We start from the raw sequence: 17,977 nt of genomic DNA, 5'->3' as shown, positions 1-17,977 counted from the left end.
CAAGTCAGCAGGTAAGCCCATTTGAAATTCAGGGTCCTCTGATGTATACAGGACTCTGCTTGCCATCTCTGGACTGAACTGGGAGGAATGTGCAGCGTGCAGTATCAACTGACCCAGACGATCCCAAAGTCAGTTACTTCTTTATATTGTGGAGCCAGAAGGAGCGGCAGTGGTTCTCCAGGCTCCGTAAAACCAGCCTGGGACACTTCGGCTCCCCCTCCCCCAGATATCAAGGCCCTCCCTTTCTTTGTATCTACGTTTTGTGGCCTGGAGGTTGGCTGGGCTGCTGGGCATTGTCGTAGGTTGGAGCTGATGGGCTGCCTCAGGACCCATGTACTTTGGCCGATGCTGGCCGCCCCAATACTAACGATGCCCGGCCCTCACACCGAAACCTACGTGTGGCCTGCTTGCTGAATTTTACCGGCCGAGCGTATGCAGTCCACTTGGAGGGTAAATAGCACCACACAACAAATCAGCTAAAACCACCAGCACATCATGAAGAAACCTATCATGAATCAATACTCTCTGAGATTCCTTTGACAGGTGTGGAAATAAAAATAAAAGTTGCAGAAGAGAAAATTAAGAGCTAGTGTTTACGCAATGGATCAATGCAGCTCAGAATGAAACAAAAATGAGGACATAAATCCCTTTTAGAATGTGCAAAAAGGAATAAAATTCTCCCGTTTCAGGAGTGGTCATCCAAGTCCTCACCAATACTTAAAAAGAGACGTACTTGGAACTGGTGCCAAAAATTCCTTTATTGTCTTTGCAATTTAGTAAACATTGGCAACATGAGAGCAGTACTGGGGTAAGAGGGAGCTGTTCCATTGGGATGGGCTCCACGTAGACCATGCTGGGACGAGGGTCCTAGTGAATCAAATAACTAGGGCTGTAGAGAGGGCTTTAAACGAAATAATGGAGGAGAGGGTTCAGGTGAGCAAAAATTTAAAAAGTCAAAGAATAAGGAAAAGGCAATGGAGCAGGGTAGCACTGGGGGAAATGAAAACCAGAGCGTGACTGGAAGGGACAGAATGTATAAACATAAAAATCAAAGCAGGAAAAAATGGTAAAAAAATAAATTTAAGAGCTCTTTATCTGAATGCACGCAGTATTCATAACAAAATAGATGAGCTGACGGCACAAATAGATACAAATGGGTATGATCTGATAGCCGGTACAGAGTTGTGGTTGCAAGGTGACCATGGCTGGGAACTAAATATTCAGGGGTATTTGAGAATTTGGAAGGACAGACAGAAAGGAAAAGGAGGTGGGGTAGCTCTGCTGATAAAGGATGAGAACAGTGCATTAGTGAGAAATGATATTGGCTCAGAAGATCAAGATTTTGAATCAGTTTGGGTGGAGATAAGGAATAATAAGGGGAAAAAGTCGCTGGTGGGCATAGTCTATAGACCCCCTGTAGCTACACTGTTGGACAGAGTATAAATCAAGAAATAATAGAGGCTTGTAATAAAGGAATGGCAATAAGCATGGGTGATTTTAACCTTCATATTGATTGGACAAAGCAAATTGGCCAGGGTAGCCTTGAGGAAGAGTTCATAGAGTATATCTGGGATAGTTTCCGTGAATGGTACGTTGCAGAACCAACCAGGGAGTAGGCTATCTTAGATCTGGTACTGTGTAATGAGACAGGATTAATAAACAATATTCTCGTAAAGGATCCTCTAGGAATGAGTGACGATAGCATGGTTGAATTTCAAATATAGTTGGAGGGTGAGAAAGTTGGATTTCAAACCAGTGTCCTAAGCTTAAAAAAGGAGACTACAAAGGTGCGAAGGCAGAGTTGGCGAAAGTGGATTGGGAAAATAGATTAAAGAGTGGGACGGTTGATGAGCAGTGGCAGACATTTAAGGAGATATTTCATAACTCTCAACAAAAATATATCCCAGCGAGAAGGAAAGACTGTAAGAGAGGGATAACCATCTGTGGCAAACTAAGGAAATGAGGAATGGTATCAAATTGAAAACAAGGGCATACAATGTGGCCAAGACTAGTGGGAGGCCAGAGGATTGGAAACATTTTATAAGCCAGCAAAGGACGAGTAAAAAAATATTAGAGAGGGAAGATAGATTTGAAAGTAAACTTGCACGAAATATAAAAAAAGATAATAAGAGTTTCCACAGGAAAAGAGTGGCTAAAGTAAATGTTGGTCTAGAGGATGAGACTAGGAAATTAATAATGGGGAACAGGAAAATGGCAGAGACTTTGAACAAATATTTTGTATCGGTCTTCACGGGAGAAGACACTAAAAACATCCTAATAGTGGATAATCAAGGGGCTATAGGGAGGGAAGAATTTAATACAATTATCACTAAAGAAATAGTACTTGGTAAAAATCTAGGACTAAAGGTGGACAAGTCCCCTGGACGTGATGGTTTGCATCCTAGGGTCCTTAAAGAAGTGGCTGCAGAGATAATGGATACATTGGTTGTAATCTACCAAACTTTCCTGGATTCTGGGGAGGTCCCAGTGGATTGGAAAACTGCAAATGTAACGCCACTATTTTAAAAGGGAGGCAAACAGAAAGCAGGAAACTATAGATTGGTTAGCGTAACATCTGTTGTTGGTAAACTGCTGGAGTCCATTATTAAGGAAGAAGTAGCAGGACATTTGAAAAAGCAAAATTCAGTCAAGCAGATTCAACATGGTTTTATGAAAGGGAAATTGCATTTGACAAATTTGTTGGAGTTCTTTGAGGATGTAACGAGCAGGGTTGATAAGGGGGAACCAGTGGATGTGGTGTATTTGGATTTCCAGAAGGCATTCGATAAGGTACTACATAAAAAGTTACTGCACAAGATAAAAAGCTCACGGGGATGGGGGTAATATATTAGCATGGATAAAGAATTGGCTAACTAACAGAAAGCCGGGATAAACGTGTCATTTGCCCACTCACTTAGCCTGTCTATAGCCCCAAGTTTCGTGCCGCGGCGAAAGCGGCGCACCTCCGAGCTGGGCGCTTGTTTTTCGCACCGAAAACTGCGCCTAAAAAAAAGTCCGATATTCTCGAGCTCCTTGGAGCTCGATGTCTGCTTGGCACGGCAGGCTCTTCGCAGCAGGGGGCGGAGCCTAACACTCGCGCCGATTTTCTAAGTAGCGGGGGGGGGTACAATTTAAATTAGCCTTCGTGGTGCGGGCAACCCTGCGCGTGCGCGTTGGAGCGTGCGCGCACGCGCAGTCTCACACAAACATTGGCACTCGGCCATTTTTAAAAATGCTGCAGAAAAAGTGAAGATTTGTTTCTTGGACCCCTGCAAAGGCTTGTAATTTAATTTTTTTTGATATTTCTGTGTGTGAGGGAGTGCTTTTAGCAGCACTGCTGAATAAATCACCTGCTGAAATCAGTGAGTTCAGCTTTTCACTGCTAAACTTGCAGAACCGGTGCTGCCTTGATGCATGCAAATTAAGGACTGTGTTTTTGGAGAAATAAAAGTGCCAATTCAACTTTGCAATAATACGTGGTGTTGACAATGCAGCACCCATTCTGCAAATTTAAATATAAAACTGTCGATGTGGCTGCCTCTCCCTGTCCAAATGGCCTCAGTCCCCCTCACAGCTCGAAGGCTGCTGCTGTATCTTCAGCTGCCGGCCAGCCACTGACGCCGCTGATATCCTATGGCCGAATGGCCTCACGTCCGTCCGCTGCTGATTCTTTGGCTGCCGGCCAGCCACTGACGCCGCCCCTAAAGCGTGGCCGAATGGCCTCAAGCATCTTAATGAGCTGCGTGTGTCCTGCGTTGATTCTTCGGCTGCCGGCCAGCCACTGACGCCGCTGATATCTCATGGCCGAATGGCCTCGGGTCCGTCCGGTGCTGCTTCTTCGCGGCCAGTCATGAAGAGAATGAAGGCCTGCCTCAAGCACTGCAGCTCAGCTCGAAGCTTGCTGCCGCTGCCGTCGAGACACTGACGCCACACCGCTGCCTGTCTCCAACATGAAAGGCCTGCCTGAAGCACTTTCACACAGGTAGGAACATGGTTTATTTAATCTTTTCTTTGCTTATAAATTTTTATTCAGGTTGGATTCATTTGTATAATATTTGTATAAGTATAACTAAGGATTGATTGTAGAATTTAATGACTTCCCTTCCCCCCCCTACCCCCCCCCCACCTCGTTCCCTACGCCTAATTTGTAACCTACGCCTGATTTTCTAAAGTGTAGACAAGGTTTTTTCGAGCGTACAAAAATCTTCACTTACTCCATTCTAAGTTAATTTGGAGTAAGTTTTCACTCACGAAACTTTGAAATCAGGCGTAAGTGGCCGGACACGCCCCCTTTTGAAAAAAAAATTCTGTTCCAAAGTGAAACTGTTCTAACTGACTAGAACTGGAGCAAACTAAATGTGGAGAATTCCGATTTCTAAGATACTCCGTTCTACACCAGTTGCTCCTAAAAATCAGGAGCAAATCATGTGGAAACTTGGGGCCTATATCCCTTTGCAGATTTTTTGTGTCCTCCTCACAACTAGCTTTCCCACCCATTTTTGTATTATTAGCAAACTTGGCTACATTACACTCGGTCCCTTCATCCAAATCATTAATATAGATTGTAAATAGTTGAGGCCCCAGCACCGATCCCTGTGACATCCCACTAGTTAGTGTTTGCCAACCGGAAAATGATCCATTTATTCCGACTTTCATAAAACCATGCTGACTCTATACTACCCTCTAAAGTCTGTGCAGTGCCATTTTCTTCTTCTTCCTCATCCTCGTCCTCGTCTTCGTCTTCTTCTTCTTCTTCGTCTTCTTCTTCTTCTTCTTCTTCTCCTTCTTCTTCAGTTTGTTCAAGATGTTGAGGGACTGGCTGTGCTGGTGGCAAGTCTTGGGTATCTGAAAGCAGAAAGGTACAAGGGTTGGGTTGTGGTGAGGGGAGGGTGGGATACAAGATATCTATTCATACAGCATTAGCAGCTTGTAAGTAAGACGAGATTGAAGGATGAGGGTGGAGTCTGATGTGTGATGAAGGATTAGGTATGACCATACTGTCATCATCAGCAATGCTTTCAACTTCTGCGCTCACCACGGACTCTGTGACGGCCCCTCCAATTATTTAAAACACAGATTCTTCGAGATCCATCAGAGGGTGAATCCTGGCTTGCCCGCCTCCCATCTGTTGTTGCTCGCGGCAGTTGTGTGCCACCTTTGCTTGCAAGAGAAAAGGAAATGTGTCAGTGAGTGTAGTGCAATGTGCTTGAGTGATATGCCTGCCATGATTGAATAGGTGATGGTGTGTGCAAGGTGTGAAATGTGGGTGTGAGTGTTGCAGCAGTGATCAGTGTGTGAGGGTGAAATGAAGCCATGATTGTGAGGTATGAGTGGTGTTAGCTAGAGATTGTTGTTGGGTGTGGTGCATTGAGCTGTTTGTGAGGCTTGTCATGCAGATGGTGGGGTATGGCATTTGCTGAAGTCTTCACTCACCTTGACCAACTGTGTGAGGTCATTAAACTTTTGTCAAGCATGATTTCCCCTTCATAAATCCATGCTGACTTGGACCAATCCTATCACTGCTTTCCAAATGTGCTGCTATTTCATCCTTAATGATTGATTCCAACATCTTCCCCACTACTGATGTCAGGCTAACTGGTTTATAATTACCTGTTTTCTCTCTCCCTCCTATTTTAAAAAGTGGTGTTACATTAGCAACTTTCCAGTCCATAGGAACTGATCCAGAGTCGATAGACTGTTAGAAAATTATCACCAATGCATCCACTATTGCTAGGGCCACTTCCTTAAGTACTTTGGGATGTCGACTATCAGGCCCTGGGGATTTATCAGCCTTCAATCCCATCAATTTTCCTAACACAATTTCCCGCCTAATAAGGATATCCTTCAGTTCTTCCTTCTCACTAGACCTTCGGACCCCTAGTACATTGGGAAGGTTATTTGTGTCTTCCTTTGTGAAGACCGAACCAAAGTACTTGTTCAATTGGTCTGCCATTTCTTTGTTCACCATTATAAATTCACCCGAATCCAACTGCAAGGGACCAACATTTATCGTCACTAATCCTTTTCTCTTCACATATGTATAGAAGCTTTTGCAGTCATTTTTTATGTTTCCGGCAAGCTTCCTCTCGTACTCTATTCTCCCCCTCTTAATTAAACCCTTTGTCCTCCTCTGCTGTATTCTAAATTTGTCCCAGTCCTCCAGCTTACTACTTTTTCTGGCTAATTTGTATGCCTCTTCCTTGGATTTAACACTATCCTTAATTTCCCTTGTTAGCCACGGTTGAGCTACCTTCCCCGTTTTATTTTTATTCCAGACAGGGATGTATAATTTTTGAAGTTCGTCCATATGATCTTTAAAGGTTTGCCATTATCTATCCACCGTCAATCCTTTAAGTATCATTTGCCAGTCTAATCTAGCCAATTCGCGCCTCATACCATCAAAGTTACCTTTCCTTAAGTTCAGGACCATAGTTTCTGAATTAACTTTGTCACTCTCCATCTTAATAAAGAATTCTACCATATTATGGTCACTCTTCCCCAAGGGGCCTCGCACAACAATATTGCTAATTCATCCCTTCTCATTACACATCATCCAGTCTAGATGGCCAGCTCTCTGGTTGGTTCCTGTCATAGCCACGCTATGCCAGGAGCCGACGACTGCTGGATAGACCATCGCCTAATCCATTCCGTCATCAACATCAATATAGCCCCAAAGCAGTGACGGCAGCAGAAGCACTGCTGCAGAAAAATCAACACCAGGGCACGCAAAGACCCAGCTAAGAGAGCCCTCTACAGCCAGCACCTCACTGCTAACCTGGCGACCCTTGATGACCCCGAGACACACAATGCCCACAGGGCTTGGTCTGTCCTCCAGGCTGCCATAATCAGTGGCTGCGAAGAGGCCCTCGGTCACTCAACTAGGTAACACCAGGGCTGGTTTGATGAGAATGACAAGGAGATAAAGAGCTAATAAATCGCAAGCGCAGAGCATTTCTGAACCTAAAACAACTTAGGGGTGTGCTGCAAAGCTCCACACAAATGGTGCAGGCAGCAGAAGCGTTGCTTGAACACGTTGACTACTTGATGGTGTTTCAAGTGGTAGCATGGCTGTCATTGTAGGCCAGCTCTGCAGCTGTTCCCAGGTTCCTGACAGGAGTCATGAGCCAAGTCTGAAGGGAATAGCCATTGTCACCCAGTAGGCAGCCTTTAATCTGATGGCTTGGTTGGAATAAAGGTGTCACATAGGACTGGCGCAGGAAGAATGCCTCATACTGCGGCCAGGAAACTGGGCACAGGCCTACATGATGTACTGCTTGTGGTTGCAAACAAACTGGATGTTGAGGGAGTGGCCTCACTGTCGATTCAGAAAGATGCCAGGCTGGCGATGGAGAGCACACAAGACAATGTGGGCGCGGGCTATGGCACCTTGCACCTTGGGGAATTCTCCAATGCAGGAGAAGACTAGTGCTTGCTTGTCCTGTTTTGCTCTGTCTATAGACCCCGCAGCCATGTAATTGCCTGGGAGACACAAATGTTTTAAAAACCCAGGGCCAATAAAGGAAAACATACTCTGTAAAATTCCTCTCTGACCTCTCAGGCGATCAAAACCAATCCAGGAGATCACATGGATCAAGTGTTTTCTCTCGAGAGAACCACCTTCTATGTGATGCAATCACTGCCGCATTCGAGAACTGACTCCCTCTTGAAGGCATGGCAGGGAGTCAGTGCTCTCCACACCAACTGACAACCTATTCCAGAGATTCCCTATCCTCTGGGAAAAGAATCACCTAACATCTAGCCTATTCCTATCCTTACATAGTTTAAACTCATGTCCACTGGTCATCCTCAATCATAGAATCATAGAATGTGAACTATTACATGGGATAAACATAGTGAGAGAGGAAGTATTAAGGAGTCGGGGTCATTGCTGCTGCTGAATGCGTTCAGCTGTGCAAGGTTAAGAAAGGGCGTTAGCTCCAGCATTGAGGATGAAAATGGCAGTGGTGCCGTCAAATCAGCATTGCACTAAAGTGGCATCCGGCACGGCACGCACCACAAGTGTGTATATGCGGCGCATGGTGTATGGCGCCGGTGCCATTTTCGGCACAAAACAGTACATGTAGCATCAAAAAATCAGATGCTATGCAGCCTAATTTCTAGCCCTCAGTCTTGTTGCCCTGCGTTTGGCCTGTGCTTTCTTTAAGTACTGCCTTCTCCCCTCTCTGCTGGGATCACAGCTTTATTGAATTTACACTGTTGTTAAATACTTGCCCATTCCCTTTGATGCTCATCCAGGATCAAGTAATTGGACAAAACGAATGCCCATTAAATTTGTCCACATTGGTTGAGTCAGGCTATAGTCAGGTGAGATTGGATAACAGGTAACAACAGACCAGTTATCTTACCATCAGTGATAAGAAAGATAGTAGAATCTTTGCTAAAAATGAGAAAACAAAGCATCCAGAGATGGATAAATTAATAAAAAATAGTAGGTAAGGAATTCTAAAAGGAAGATCATATTTAATCAACTTTATCAAATTGTTTGAAGAAGTAACAGAAAAAATAGACAAGGGCAATAAAGTGGATGTGGTACACATTGACTTTTAGAAGGCCTTTGATAAGGTGCCACAAACAGCCTCGTGACAAAGGCCAGGTCATGTGGAGTGAGCGATATTGAAGCACTGGAGAAAGTACAGAAAAGATTTATGAGAGTGTTACCAGAATCATCCTTTTGTTCAAATCCCTCCATGGCCTCGCCCCTCGCTGTCTCATAGGATTACATAGGATATACGACACAGTCGCAATATGGATTCCGCCCACTAAGAGGCACAATGGACATGATCTTCACCGCGCATCAAATTCAAGGAGAAATGCAGGGAGTAGCACTAGCCCCTGTACATGGCCTTCTTTGACTTCACAAAGGCCTTCAACACTGTAAACTGAGGGATTATGGAGTGTCCTCCTCAAATTCGGCTGCCCTCAAAAGTTTGTCACCATCCTCTGCCTGCTTCATGATGACATGCAAGCCGTGATCCTGACCAACGGAGCCACCACAAACCCAGTACACGTGCAAACCAGGGTCAAGCAATGCTGTGTCATCACATCAATGCTCTTCTCGATCTTCCTTGCTGCAATGCTCCATCTCACCCTCAATAAGCTCCCCGCTGGAGTGGAGCTAATCTACAGAACAAGTGGGAAATTTTCAAACTCCATCACTTCCAGTCCAGATCCAAGGATGTCCCATCCTCTGTCTTGAATTACAGAATGCAAATGATGCTTGCGTCTGCGCACACTAGGAGGTCGAACTCCAAACCATCGCCAACACCTTAACCAAAGTGCACTAAACATTCATGAGACAAAGGTTCTCTACCAACCTGCCCCCACTACACGGTACTGCCCCCGGATTATCAAGATCCATGACGAGGCCTTGGACAACGTGAACCATTTTCCATACCTCGGGAGCCTACTGTCAACAAGGGCAGACCTCGATGATGGAGTCCAACACCACCTTCAGTGTGCCAGTGTAGTCTTCGGTCACCTGAGGAAGAGAGTGTTTGAAGACCAAGACCTCAAACCCAGCACCAAGCTCATGGTCTACAGAGCAGTAGTGATACCCGCCCTCCTATATGTTTCAGACTCGTGGACTATGTACAGCAGACACCTCAAAGCACTGGAGAAGTACCACCAATGCTGCCTCCGCAAAACCCTGCAAATCCTTTGGCAGGATAGGCGCACCAACATCAGTGTTCTTGCTCAGGCCAACATCCCCAGTATCGAAGCATTGACCACGTTCAATCAGCTCCGATGGATGAGCCACCTCGATTGCATGCCCGACATGAGACTCCAAAAACAAGTGCCCAGGTAGGCAGAGGAAACGCTTCAAGGACACCCTCAAAGCCTCCTTGAAAAAATGCAACATCCCCACTGACACCTGGGAATCCTTGGCTCAAGACCGCCCAAAGTGGAGGAGGAGCATCCGGGAAGGCACCGAACACCTCGAGTCTCTTCGCCGGGAGCACGGGGAAGCCAAGGGCAAGCAGCAGAAGGAATGCACGACAACCCAAGCACCCCACTCACCCGTCCCTTCAACCATCGTCTGCCCCCCCAGATGACAGAGACTGTAGGTCCTGCATTGAACTCATCAGTCACCTGAGAACTCATCTTTAGTGTGGAAGCAAGTCATCCTCGACTTCGAGGGACTGCCTAAGAAAAAGAAGACGACACAAAAACAGATAATTCAGCCCAACCAGTCCATGCCGGCATTTGTGCTCCACTGCCCATGGAGGTAAATTTATGTTTAACACTACTAAAACATTTTTTTTTCATTTTCAAAAAAATATTTTTTTTTACAGAACATTGGGGTAGAAATTCGGTAGCTTAATGTCCCTGGAAAGGGTCGGAACAGGAGCGCTAAAAAGGGTCGGAGCCATGAGTGCCGGCATTCATGCCATTCGGCATATTCAGTGTGCCAGTGCCAGCGGCGCTGACCAGTACTGGCCAATTTCGACAGTGTTTCGAAATTAGTTTGTAGTGGCACCTGTAGCACCCCGTAGTGACAGCGCCTGTGAAAGCTGGTGTGCAGAGCTGATTTATTTTTGAGATTTACCTTTATTTGGGGGGAGTAATTTAGCGGGACTATTTTTTGTGTTTTTTGTCCTGATTTTTTTTTTCCATGGAGACCTCTCTTAGGGTGTTATGAGGCGTGCTCTTTAGCTCAAGATTTTCAGTTGCTCACCGGGCCAAGCGCCCTAAGATAGGTGTGGATCACCTCCCTTAGCGCTCCACTCCACTCTCGGGGCACAGCAACTGAATTTTTTGACTGCCGTCAAAAATCATTTTCCGGTGCAAAATTTACCATCTCGCTGCAATGAGCGCTGAAGTGGGACATTGCGTCCTTCAGGAATTAAGGGGTTAACAATGCAACCTGCAAACTAGCTGCAATGGCTGAGATGGCATGTACACATAAACCGCAGAGAGGCTTAAGCTAAAAAGAATCCCCTAAATTAACGTCCGAAGCGCAAGCACGGGATGTGGTTACTAAACGGCTAGTCTAAGAAGCAGTAACGGCTTCAAATGTACAAACCACAAACTTCAGGTGAACTTTGAATGTTACGCAAGCTAGGCATAAAAATAGGTAACCAACCAGCCACTGTGCACGCGGGCTTTGACCAAATCAAATGGTGCCACAGAATCGTGAGGTTGAGCATGTAACTTTAAGTGTATAAAAAGCTGTTGAAACTTATGTATCATTGGACAGTGACCTGGTTAAACCCAGAGTAGGTCACCTACCCACCGGTGCAAAATAAAGACTGCTTGAATCTTCGAATCCAGACCTAGTGTCGAGAGTTTATTTTAAATACTCCACTTCAAGTGCCCTAAATACCCTTCAACCGAATTTCCACCCCATTGAATTGAATTTAATTTCTATTACTTGTAAAAAAAAGTGAAGTGTTCTCTTTATTTATGTGTTTTTTTTTTGTTTTTAGGGATTTCTCATTGATAGTAATGGGAGCTTGGAGTTCCCATTAATATAAATGAGAATGCGCATCATCATCATCATAGGCAGTCCCTCTGAATCGAGGAAGGCTTGCTTCCACTCCTAAAGTGAGTTCTCAGATAGCTGTACAGTCCAATGCAGAAATTGCAGTCTCTGTAACAGGTGGGGCAGACAGTGGTTGAAGGAAAAGGTGGGTGGGGAGCCTTATTTGCCGCACGCTTCTTCCGCTGTCTACGCTTGGCTTCAGCTTGCTCTCGGCGACGAGACTCAAGGAGCCCAGTGCCCTCCCGGATGCTCTTCCTGCACTTTGGGCGGTCTTGGGCCAGGGATTCCCAGGTGCCGGTGGGGCTGCTACACTTTATAAAAGGAGGCTTTGAGGGTGTCCTTGAAGTATTTTCTCTGCCCACCTGGGGCTCGCTGTTGAGTCGGAGCTCTGAGTAAAGCACTTGCTTAGGGAGTCTCGTGTCGGGCATGCAGATGATGTGGCCCGCCCAATGGAGCTGGTCGAGTGTGGTCTGTGTTTTGATGCTTGGGATGTTGGCCTGAGCGAGAACACCGATGTTGGTACATCTATCCTCCGTTGTCACATACTGCATTGTGATTGGTGGTCCAGGCCCACGTGATCCCAGGAAGCACTTATGCTCCTAGGATGCATGGGCCTCTGTGCCGGGCTGCACATCTAGCCCTCGAAGCTGATGTGGTCGTTCCTCCGGGAGCACCAGGTACTTTCGTAAAAATAACTTCGGTCAGAGACATCTGCCCGCGGGAAGCCTCCAACTGCAACTTTTGGCCCATGGTTTCTCTCTATCTCCCTTCTTAAATAATGGAGTGACATTTTCAATGTTCCTATCCAACGGCACAAATCTCGAATCAAGAGAGCTTTGGAAAATTCTGACTAGCACATTTACAATTTGTTCACCTATTTCTTTCAATACTCTGGGTTGGAAACTCTGGTTTTATCTTAAATCATAGAATCATAGAATCCTACAGCGCAGAAGGATGCCATTCGGCCCATCGTGCCTGTGCTGGCTCTTTGAAAGAGCTCTCCAATTAGACCCACTCCCTGCTCTTTCCCCATATCCCTGCATTTTTCCCTCAAAATCCCCCAATCTGTTTTGGTTCGTTCATCATGGCCTTGGAGTTGCCATTTCTAAAATAACATATTTGAGTGTTGCTTCTTGTTCCTTTCTTTTGCATGTTCCCTTATCTATCTCACAGTTGAATTGGTTTCTATAGTCAATATCTAGTTGAATAGACAATGGAAGCATCTGCATATTTGCTGACTGGATACCACGAAAAATGTTATCATTAAGCCTGCATTGAATGATACACAAGCATATGTTTTTTAACTCGTGCTTGGGATGTGGCAAGTCAGTGTTTACTGCTCATTTCTCCAAGGGAATGAAGAGTCAATCATATATTGTGGGGCTGGAGACATGTAGACCAGACCAGTAGAGGTGGCAGGTCCATGAAGGACATTAATAATCCATCTGGGATTTTGTGACAATCCTGCAGCCTTCATTCTGCCAGTCCACAAGTTAACAAATTGATTGATTTCAACGTCACATCGTAGGGTCGTATTTGAATTCATGACCTCTGGGTTGGTAGTCTCTTACCATAACCACTAGGCTACTATGGCACTACTGACTCCCTCCATAGCCAATATCAGGAATTAAATCCTGGTGCAACTTTTTCACCAATGATCATGCCAGTTTGTCATTCCTGTGTGATTTTCAATAACTATTTTGGTCATAATAATGGTGCCAATGGTTGACTTCCAACGCTCTGCAAAAATTACAATCAAGAGTTCACGTTCCTCTACAACAACATCCAAATGTCAGCCATTTGGAGGCCAGGCATGAATTAAGTCCCATTAATTTCTCCATTACCTTTTTTTACTTATATTAAATCAAATACATTTCTCTCCTTGACTTATTCTTAGTTGCCCTTATACCGCTACCATTTTATTCTCTGCTTCAACTGTGAATGCATAAAAGTGTACAACCATAAATCATATATGAACTAAACTACAGAACCAGTGGGAACCTGTTCAACCTTCGTCATCTCCAGGCCAGGTCGAAGACCATCCCAACCTGCGCCGTCGAGCTACCATACGCGGACAACGTCTGCGTCTGCGCACATACAGAGGCTGAACTCCAAGTCATAGTCAACGTATTTACTGAGGGGTACAAAAGCATGGGCCTTACGCTAAACATCTGTAAGACAAAGGTCCTCCATCAACCAGATTCTACACCGCCTCCAGTGCACCTGTGCAGCCTTCAGTCGCCTGAAGAAAAGAGTGTTTGAAGACTAGGCTCTCAAATCTGCCACCAAGCTCATGGTCTACAGGGCTGTAGTACTACCCACCCTCCTGTACGGCTCAGAGACATCGACCATGTACAGTAGACACCTCAAGTCGCTGGAGAAATACCACCAACGATGTCTCCGCAAGATCCTACAAATCCCCTGGGAGGACAGAGGCACCAACATTAGCATCCTCGACCAGGCCAACATCCCTAGCATTGTAGCACAGACCACACTTGATCAGCTCCACTGGGCACGCCACATTGTTCGCATACCTGACACGAGACTCCCAATGCAAGCGCTCTACTCGGAACTCCTTCACGGCAAATGAGCCAGAGGAAACGTTGCAAGGTCATCCTCAAAGCCTCCCTGATAAAGTGCAACATCCCCACTGACACCTGGGACTCCCTGGCCAAAGACCGCCCTAAGTGGAGGAAATGCATCCGGGAGGGCGCTGAGCACCTCGAGTCTCATTGCCGAGAACATGCAGAAATCAAGTTCAGGCAGCGGAAAGAGCGTGTGGCAAACCAATCCCACCCACCCTTTCCCTCAAAGACTATCTGTCCCACCTGTGACAGGAACTGTGGTTCTCGTATTGGACTGTTCAGCCATCTAAGGACTCATTTTTAGAGTGGAAGCAAGTCTTCCTCGATTCTGAGGGACTGCCTATGATGATGATGATGATGAGCAAAGAACAAAAATGTTACAATTTAGTTCATTGCTCCTGACTGCTTTTAAAATGTAGGTGGATTGTTAGAGATCTCAATTATACTTGCTATCTTGACTCGGCACAGCTTCAGGAAAGCACAAATCTATTCTATTTGTTTACGGTGTGACTCATGTCGAGTATGCAGGTGGAACAATATTATCACAGTGGTGCAATAATGTTCAAAATTGAAGTTACCGTGTGTACCTTTTGGTGTAACATACATTAACAAAATTGATGCAGCATTCTACATTACAACAAATACTAGTAATATATGCTTCAGTGAGTTTTCTAATAAAAACATTAAGGCTATTTCTGTTGGTGAGGTATTGACTTAATTTCTCTAATTGCTCATCTTTTACAGCAGCCCAATTCACATATTGGAACTCATAGCTGGTAGATTCAGCACTGTGTTATTCTTTATAGCATAGTCAAATCATGCCTGATGGACAATTAAAAAAAAAGGATTTGTTTTCTACCTGTTAACAATTTTGAACAATTAATTGCATAAGAATGCAAAATAAATCCTGTTCGGTATTATAATTAGATAATTTATAGTTTTGAAAATCTTGGCAACCCATCAAATTATTATTTTTAACTGCTGTTGCTTTTCTTATATAAATATCATCAGCATAAAATTAATTGAGTGTAAAAGTCCTCAAAAATTACACGTTTTGATGATTCAAAGGACTTTCCTTAAAATGGTATATCTTGTACCTTGCCGGCTTGCACATAATTTTAGCATGTCATTACTGCTGCGGACTGTGCAGAGATGAATTATGTCCCTCCATGAAGAAGCCTGTCTCTTCACTGCAATTCCCATACCAGTATGTAATAACAACAGTTTTTCAAATAAATGCTTTGGAGAGTTGACTGAAGGTTTGATAGTAACAATGGTGCTGTGCATTGCCAGATGACAGGTGTACCATTATATGTAAAAATCGATTCAGTAAATCTGTAACAGAAAAATATTGATAACATTTTGGAATTGTAGTCATTTACTGCGTAATTAATTTTTTTGAAAGCACTTGTGGAATAAATTGATTCTCGAATGATATTAACCTATATTTTGATTTTGCCCTGCTATTCTGCATGCCTTTCAAGGTTGCTCAGTTACCTGCATAACTATCTTCTGGGCCACTATGTGCTAATGAGGCCCCAATCTCAGTGTTTGTGATATGCCTGCAGCAGATCACACTGTCACAAATTTAAACTCCCATGATGTAGCACTACAGATTCTGTCTACTTGAGTGCTTGGAGCCTGCTGAAATATGCACGTATAGAAATGCAACAATGGGAGTGAGGTTGGGGACAGCATCAAACAAGAAATTAGGGATGCGTGCAATAAAGGTACAGCAGTTATCATGGGCGACTTTAATCTACATATTGATTGGGCTAACGGTGGAGGGAGGATTTCCTGCAGTGTATTAGGGATGGTTTTCTAGACCAATATGTCGAGGAACCAACTAGAGGGCTGGCCATCCTAGACTGGGTGATGTGTAATGAGAAAGGACTAATTAGCAATCTTGTTGTGCGAGGCTCCTTGCGGAAGAGTGACCATAATATGGTAGAATTCTTTATTAAGATGTAGAGTGACACACTTAATTCAGAGACTAGGGTCCTGAACTTAAAGCAAGGTAACTTCGATGGTATGAGACTGGCAAATTATACTTAAAGGGTTGACAGTGGATAGGCAATGGCAAACATTTAAAGATCACATGGATGAACTTCAACAATTGTACATCCCTGTCTGGAGTAAAAATAAAACAGGGAAGGTGCCTCAACCGTGGCTAACAACGGAAATTAAGGATATTGTTAAATCCAAGGAAGAGGCATATAAATTGGCCAGAAAAAGCAGCAAACCTGAGGACTGGGAGATGTTTAGAATCCAGCAGAAGAGGACAAAGGGTTTAAGTAGGAGGGGGAAAATAGAGTATGAGAGAAAGCTTGCTGGGAACATAAAAACTGACTGCAAAAGCTTCGATACATATGTGAAGAGAAAAAAGATTAGTGAAGACAAACGTAGGTCCCTTGCTGTCAGATTGAGGTGAATTTATAATGAGGAACAGAGAAATGGCAGACCAGTTGAACAAATACTTCAGTTCTGTCTTCACAAAGGAAGACACAAATAACCTTCCGGAAATACTAGGGGACCAAGGGTCTAGTGAGAAGGAGGAACTGAAGGAAATTCTTATTAGGCGGGAAATTGTGTTATGGAAATTGATGAAATTGAAGGGCGATAAATCCACAGGGCCTGATAGTCTACCTCCCAGAGTACTTAAGGAAGTGGCCCTGGAAATAATGGATGCATTGGTGATAATTTTCCAACAGTCTATCAACTCTGCATCAGTTCCTATGGACTGAAGAGTAGCTAATGTAACACCACTTTTTAACAAAAGAAAGGAGAGAGAAAATGGGCAATTATAGACCGGTTAGCCTGACATCAGTAGTGGGGAAATGTTGGAATCAATTATTAAAGATGAAAGAGCAGCACATTTGGAAAGTAGTGACAGGATGGGTCCAAATCAGCATGGATTGTTGAAAGGGAAATCATGTTGACAAATCTTCTGGAATTTTTTGAGGATATAACTAGTAGAGTGGACAAGGGAGAACCAGTGGATGTGGTGTATTTGGACTTTCAAAAGGCTTTTGACAAGGTCCCACACAAGAGATTGGTGTGCAAAATTAAAGCACATGGTATTGGGAGTAATGTACTGACGTGGATAGAGAACTGGTTGGCAGACAGGAAGCAGAGAGTCGGGATTAACGGGTCCTTTTCAGAATGGCAGGCAGTGACTAGTGTGGTGCCTCAGGGCTCAGTGCTGGGAACCCAGATATTTACAATATACATCAATGATTTAGATGAAGGTAATATCTCCAAGTTTGCAGATGGCACTAAACTGGATGGTGGCATGAGCTGTGAGGAGGATGCTAAGAGGCTGCAGGGTGACTTGGACAGGTTAGGTGAGTGGGCAAATGCGTGGCAGATGCAGTATAATGTGAATAAATGTGAGATTATCCACTTTGGTGGCAAAAACACAAAGGCAGAATATTATCTGAATAGTGGCAGATTAGGAAAAGGGGAGGTGCAACAAGACTTGGGTGTCATGGTTCATCAGTCATTGAAAGTTGGCATGCAGGTACAGCAGGCACTGAAGAAGGCAAATGGTAGGGATTTGAGTATAGGAGCAGGGAGCTCTTACTGCAGTTGTACAGGGCCTTGGCGAGGCCTCACCTGGAATATTGTGTTCAGTTTTGGTCTCCTAATCTGTGGAACAACATTCTTGCTATTGAGGGAATGCAGCGAAGGTTCACCAGACTGATTCCCAGGATGGCAGGACCGACATATGAGGAGAGACTGGATCGACTGGGCCTGTATTCACTGGAGTTTAGAAGGATGAGAGGGGATCTCATAGAAACATATAAAATTCTGATGGGACTGGACAGGTTAGATGCAGGAAGAATGTTCCCGATGTTGGGGAAGTGCAGAACCAGGGGACACAGTCTAA

This window comes from Pristiophorus japonicus, chromosome 7 (genome assembly GCF_044704955.1).
Source record: "Pristiophorus japonicus isolate sPriJap1 chromosome 7, sPriJap1.hap1, whole genome shotgun sequence".
Classification (NCBI taxonomy): Eukaryota; Metazoa; Chordata; class Chondrichthyes; family Pristiophoridae; genus Pristiophorus; species Pristiophorus japonicus.
Note: the sequence above shows the minus strand (reverse complement) of the source record.